Genomic DNA, 5686 nt, shown 5'->3' on the forward strand with positions numbered 1-5686 from the left:
AAAAAAAAAAAAAAAAAAAAAAGTTATGAGAGGTGGACCTGGGGGAGGTGGGAGGCTGGTTATCGGGTTCCAACGGGGGTGGGTGCTGCAAGGGACTACCTACTGGAGCCCAGTTTGGTGTTCGGAAGAGTCGGACCGAGGGGATGCTCCTGTATGGGCTCTCAAGAGCTCTGAGGGTGCTGGAACCAGAGCCCTGGGTGTGGGATTCCTGAGTCAGTGCCTTCCCCTCACCAAACCTCAACGTTTCCTTATTTGTAAAAGAAGAATAACAGGACCTACCCTCACAGGACTGAGGCAGGGGTGATGTGAGATAATTTCTAGAAAGTACCTAGCCTAGGGCTGGCACATAGTAGGTGTTCATTAAATAACTGTGATTACTAGTAATGTCGTCACTACCATCATCGTGATTGGGTCCCTCCCAAGCAGCAGACCCTGAGCTGAGAACATTACAGACAAAAGCTTCTGCACAGGCCACCCCTGCTAGCAAGCAGGATGGGTATTATTATCCTTATTGTATTAGATGGAGGAAAGCAAGGCTCAGACAAGGGGAATAAGGGATTCAGGGTCACATATCCTATGAGGTAGGTGGCACTGTTTACTATTCCAAGGTCACAGAGGGGAAGTTGGAGGAACACCACTCCCCTCTCAGTGCTCTGCTTCCCAAACTTAACAGGTTACATTGACTCCCTTCTTTTTTCTGCACCTGCTGTGTGCTTCAGGCTCTGTGATGGGTGTGGGGGCCCAGAGGTGAGTCATTCTGGAGCAAGGGAGACAGCCTGAGGGGCCAAGTCCCAAAAAAGTGTTTAACCAGAGCAAGACTCTAGAGAATAGGCCTGGGGAGGGGGTCTTAGGTTTCCCCAGGAGGTGCGATCTGGTTCAGTATTATGAGATTGGTAGAGACTGGAGCACACGCTAGGCAGGTAGCGGGACCAGTTGGAGCAAAGGCAGGGAGGCTGGAAAGCCCGCGGCCAGGCCTGCGGTGGGCTGTGGAGGGCTGTGGAGGGTGCGCGATGAGGGGGTGGGAACACGAACACGGAGCGGGTGAGTCACCATTTCTGGGCCAGGCAGGCGGCGGCTGCGGAGCGGGGGGCGCATTCCTGGCTGGCAGGGCGGCCGGCACTAATGTCTTTCCCACATGGCCCCGAATTCCCGGCTCGGCACGATCACACGGGCAAGACGCTCCAGCGGCCACCCCCGCCCCAGCTGCCTCCTTCCCACGGAGAAGGGAAGAGAGGGAGGGAGTGTGGTGGAGGCACGCGGAACGGCCCCTCCTGGGGCGGGGTGGGGGTCTTAGGCATGGCTTCCCGGAGGCCCGCGCCCACGGCGCCCAGTGCACCTTGACGGAGTAACGCAGCAGTGTTAAAGAGCAAGGTCCAGCCTGTGAAGGGGAGGAAGGAAGGAAGGAAGGAGGCCCTAAAGGGCCATGGGTCCTTGGCCGCGTCCCTCTGCTTCTCTGGCCCCATTCATCCACCCCCGCCCTGTGTAAGGAACTGGCGGAGGGGGAGCTTTGTTTTTTGTTTTTGTTTTTGTTTTTTGGAGCGCCTGGGCCGGATTGGCGGCAGGATCATCGCAACTTCTGTGGCCTCAGATCCAGAGCCATCTGCCCCCTCCCCTCCTTCCTGCTCCTTCCTGACCCTTGGGCCCTGGTTGGGGTGGGGCTTGGGCAGGGGACTGGGGCTGGGGTTCCTGGAAGAGGCCACACCCAGTCCCCCATTCCGTGGGGTGGAGGACAGGCCCAGCTCAGACTAAGGGGACTATGAGCCACTGCTCTCCCACGCAGTCCCTGTCGCTGGGCCAGACCCCTGGGGGGAAACTGAGGCTGCGAGGGCGGCCCACCCGGAGCTCCCTGTCTGCTGGGGGAAGCTGGCGGTTGTCCCTCCCAGCTGGGCTCAGAGGCGCTAATGAGAGTTAAATGTGGGGCGTGAGTCACTTCGGGGGGGGGGGGTGGAACCACCTCCAGATGTGGATCCTGGGTGAAATGGAGGTTTGTACAGATGGCTCAGCCTTTCCCCCAGTCCTCTGTGCTGCATCCCCTACCCCTTGGCAAGGTGGGGATGGATTTCTGCCCTAGCAGATCAGGCCCTGTCACCTGGGCCAACCTCCCCCAAATGGCTGGCTGCCTCAAGGGGAGGGGGTCTATGGAATCACAGGAGGATTCCAAATCCCAGGATGGGGCTCAGGTCCTCAGGACTTGGGGATAGACCAACACCTGGGGTTGTCTAGTGGTTATGAGTCCTGGGGTATGGTGATGTGTTTGGGGATAGGGGGTGGGCAAAGGGCCCAGGCCACCGGGAAGGATTCCCTCACTCCGTACAGCCCATCTGGTCTCATTCAGACCACCAGGCTCTGACCACACAGGGTGCCTGTCCCCCCACTCCCAGTCCTGACCTCAGGCCAGCACAGGGACTTCAGTCTGCAGTATTCATGGCAAGGCAGACTCTGTGTGTGTGTGTGTGTGTGTGTGTGCGTGCACACGCACACACACGCACGTGCGTGTGCCCCTATGACCGGGTCTGTTTGTGTCACTGTGTGTATTTGTGACTGAATGTGCAATTGTGTATATTTATGTGTGATTGGCTGTCTGTGTGGGTCTCAGTGTTGTGTGGAGCTTGGGAGGGAAAGGTGGGTTCCTGCATGTCTATATCTGTGTGTCCCATCTGTCTTCATGGATCTTTCTGTGTGGCTGTGAGTGTCTGTGTCAGCCTAGCCCCATCCACAGGTTCCCTGGCTCCTCCTTGAGCACCCTGTCACCACCACCAGGAGCCACAGGGTTAGGGAAGTAGATCTGGAAGGGGGCTCTGGGGGGAATGCAGTGCCCACTGTTCCCAGAATGTAATGGCCGGGTTGGGTGGGCGGCACCATGGGGTGGGCAGGGGCGTGGGTAGCCACGGAGAGAGAGATAGGGGGACAGGGGAGGGCCCCTGCTCAGCAGTCCCCTCCCTGCTCCCTCTGCTCCCAGCCCAGCGCCTCCTGGCAAGAGCTTATTTGCATGGTATTTACATTTCATTTGCATCGCGTTCAATTAAAAACCTGACCAGCTCCCGCCTGCTTGGCGCTGCCTGCCCAGCCTGGTGAAATCGTTGGTTGGGCATTGCCTGCCACCTTCCCTCCTCCAACCCCCGCCCCTAACACACAGGGATTGACTGATGTGGGAGGGGTCCTCTCCTCAGTGAGATCATCCAAGTCACCCACCCGAGGAGTGAGAGGGCTGGAAGTACAAATGGAGAAACTGAGGTCCAGAAAGAGTTGCCGGTGGCTCTAGGCTAAGGGCCCGTCTTGGACAGAGCTAGAATATTAGTAGTAACAGCTGCCCCTTTATGGAAGAGTCTCTGTGCAAGGAGTGGTGGCAGCACCTGGATGCAATATCTCACTTGAACTTAGCTACCTCTTGAGGGTAGGCCTTGCGTTATCCCCATTTTACAGATGAGAAAACCAAGACTGGAGAGCGCAAGCCCAAAGTCACTCAGCTGACCCAGAATTCAAATCTCTTGTCAGAATGACTTCCAAGTCCATGCTCCAAACACCGAGCATGACTGCCAAAAGTACAGTGCCTCCCCCACTCCTCCTGGTGAAAGGAGCTCATTACCTCCAGAGTCATTAGCTCTAGGATGAGCTATTACAGCTATCACTCTAACCTGGGGGGCTAGCCCAGCTGTTGCCTGTTCTCTTCCTTCTTAACTCTGACAGTCATGCCCATCCCTTGCTACAGGGTGGAACACTCTCTCCCTAGAAGTCCTTCCTGGAACTTGGCCATAGCCTTTCCTGTTGCAAGGCTGCTCTTCTTGGCAGTCAGAGCTGGTGACTTTGTAAAAGGCAACTGAAGACCCTGATAATGAAACAAACTCTAGGGGAAACAGCTGGACTAAGGGTGAAGGATGGGTGGAGAGATCAGGCAGGCCCATGGAGACATCCAAGCCATCGGAGCAGCTTGGGCAGGGGGAACCCTCAGGCTCCTCCAGTCCTACATCAAGAGGCTTCCTGGAGCCCCCTCTTACCTGGCCAGAGCTGGGCTGGTAGATGTCATCTATACAGGTAGGAACTCTCGGAACTGGGGAGAGTGGAGGTCCTCAGGCTGCCCATGGAGGAGTCATCCAGCACCCAGAATCTAGCCCTGGAAATGGGGAGCCCTGGTGCTGACTGGCCCCAGGTGCCTCCCCACTCCAGGGACCACCTTTATCCTCCCCCCACCACCCTTAGGGCTCTAGAGGGACTCCACCCACCCCTGGTGCTGGAGGACCTGGCCAATCAGCAGACTCCTCTTCCCTGACCACAGTGATTAGTTCAGGGATGAGCCTGGCCAATCAGGTTGAATCCCAGGGCTTTGGTTAGAATTATGGGGTGGCACTTGTCTAATATGTTGTGGGAATTTGAGGCTGCTACCACTTGGGGACAGCTATCCATGAATGAAGCTCAGAAAGGGAAAGTGATCCTTGCTCTTGAAGGATCAAGAGCCTCAGAATGAACCAACAGGTTCTAATTTTGCTTAAGCCAGTGTGTGTTGGGTTTCTGTCACTTGCAACCTGAAGTCCTGACCAGTTAATGCATGCCTTGCCCAGTACTGCCTTCAGGCCTTTGCCTGTGCAATGCTCTGCCTGGAATACCTTCCTCTTGTCCTTTTCTGACTAGTCATACCTGTGTTAAGAGGTCCAGCTCACCTTTTCTCCTCTAGGAAATTCACTTCCATTCTGTACCCATGTCTCCTGGCTCCACTCCCCTGGGAATGTTACCTGGAACTTCTGACCCCCAGCCTGGCACTCAGCATCTATGCCCAGAACTGCTGTGTTAATTCCCTTTTCCAGGGCTTGTGTCTCATTGCCCCATAGTGGATTGTAAATTCCTAAGTGGCAAGAGCTGTCTTCTCCTAGGGAGAGGAGTGATATTCTCCAGTGGTTAGACACTAGATTTGGCATCAGGCAGCCTCAGTTCAAATTTTAGGCCATCTGTGTGATCCAGTCCCTCCACCTCTGAGCCTTAGTTTCCTGTTCTTTAAAATGGGGATGTTGTGAGGATTGAATGAGTCTGCATGAAAAAAATGTACAGTCAGTCCATAAATGTTTACTGGGCACCCACTCTGTGCCCAGAACTGAGGGTTCAGTTTTGAAGCCCCACAGGCATGGTAAGGTCCCTGCCCTCAGAGCAGCTGAGGCTGGTGGTTGGGGCAGTGGCCCCAGCTGGAGCAGCCAATCAGCAGAGTGGGGTGGTCCTCCCCAGCCTCCTAGCGCTCTTCTCTGCGATCAGGGGCCCCCTCTAGCCCCCCTTCCTTTCAAGGCACTGGGGACTCTTGGTGTGGGGAGGCTTGGTCATCCCCTCCCCCTTCCTCTCCCCTCCCTGTCGTCGTCGTCCCTTAGAGCCGGTGCCACTCAGAGTTAATCTCCTCGCCCGTCAGGGGGTGACAGGAGGTGTCTGTCATTTGGAGCCGAGGCCGTCAGCCTCGCTGGCTAATTGGGGCGCAGGCGCTGGGAGCACGGGAAATGGCCGGAGGGAAGGAGCGGGAATGAGGGGAGGGAGGCTGCCCTCACCTCCTTCCCACCAGGCTTGGGGCTGATCCACAGGGCTCCTTAGGGGAGGGGGAAGGCCAATCAAAGGAGGAAGGGGCTGTGGGATGGGGACTCTGTGACCTTGGGCATATTGCTATTCCTCTCTGGGCTTTATATTATTATTATTATTCATAATGGCAACAGCCAGC

Source organism: Lipotes vexillifer, unplaced genomic scaffold, assembly GCF_000442215.2.
Source record: "Lipotes vexillifer unplaced genomic scaffold, Lipotes_vexillifer_v1.1 scaffold217, whole genome shotgun sequence".
Taxonomy (NCBI): domain Eukaryota; kingdom Metazoa; phylum Chordata; class Mammalia; order Artiodactyla; family Lipotidae; genus Lipotes; species Lipotes vexillifer.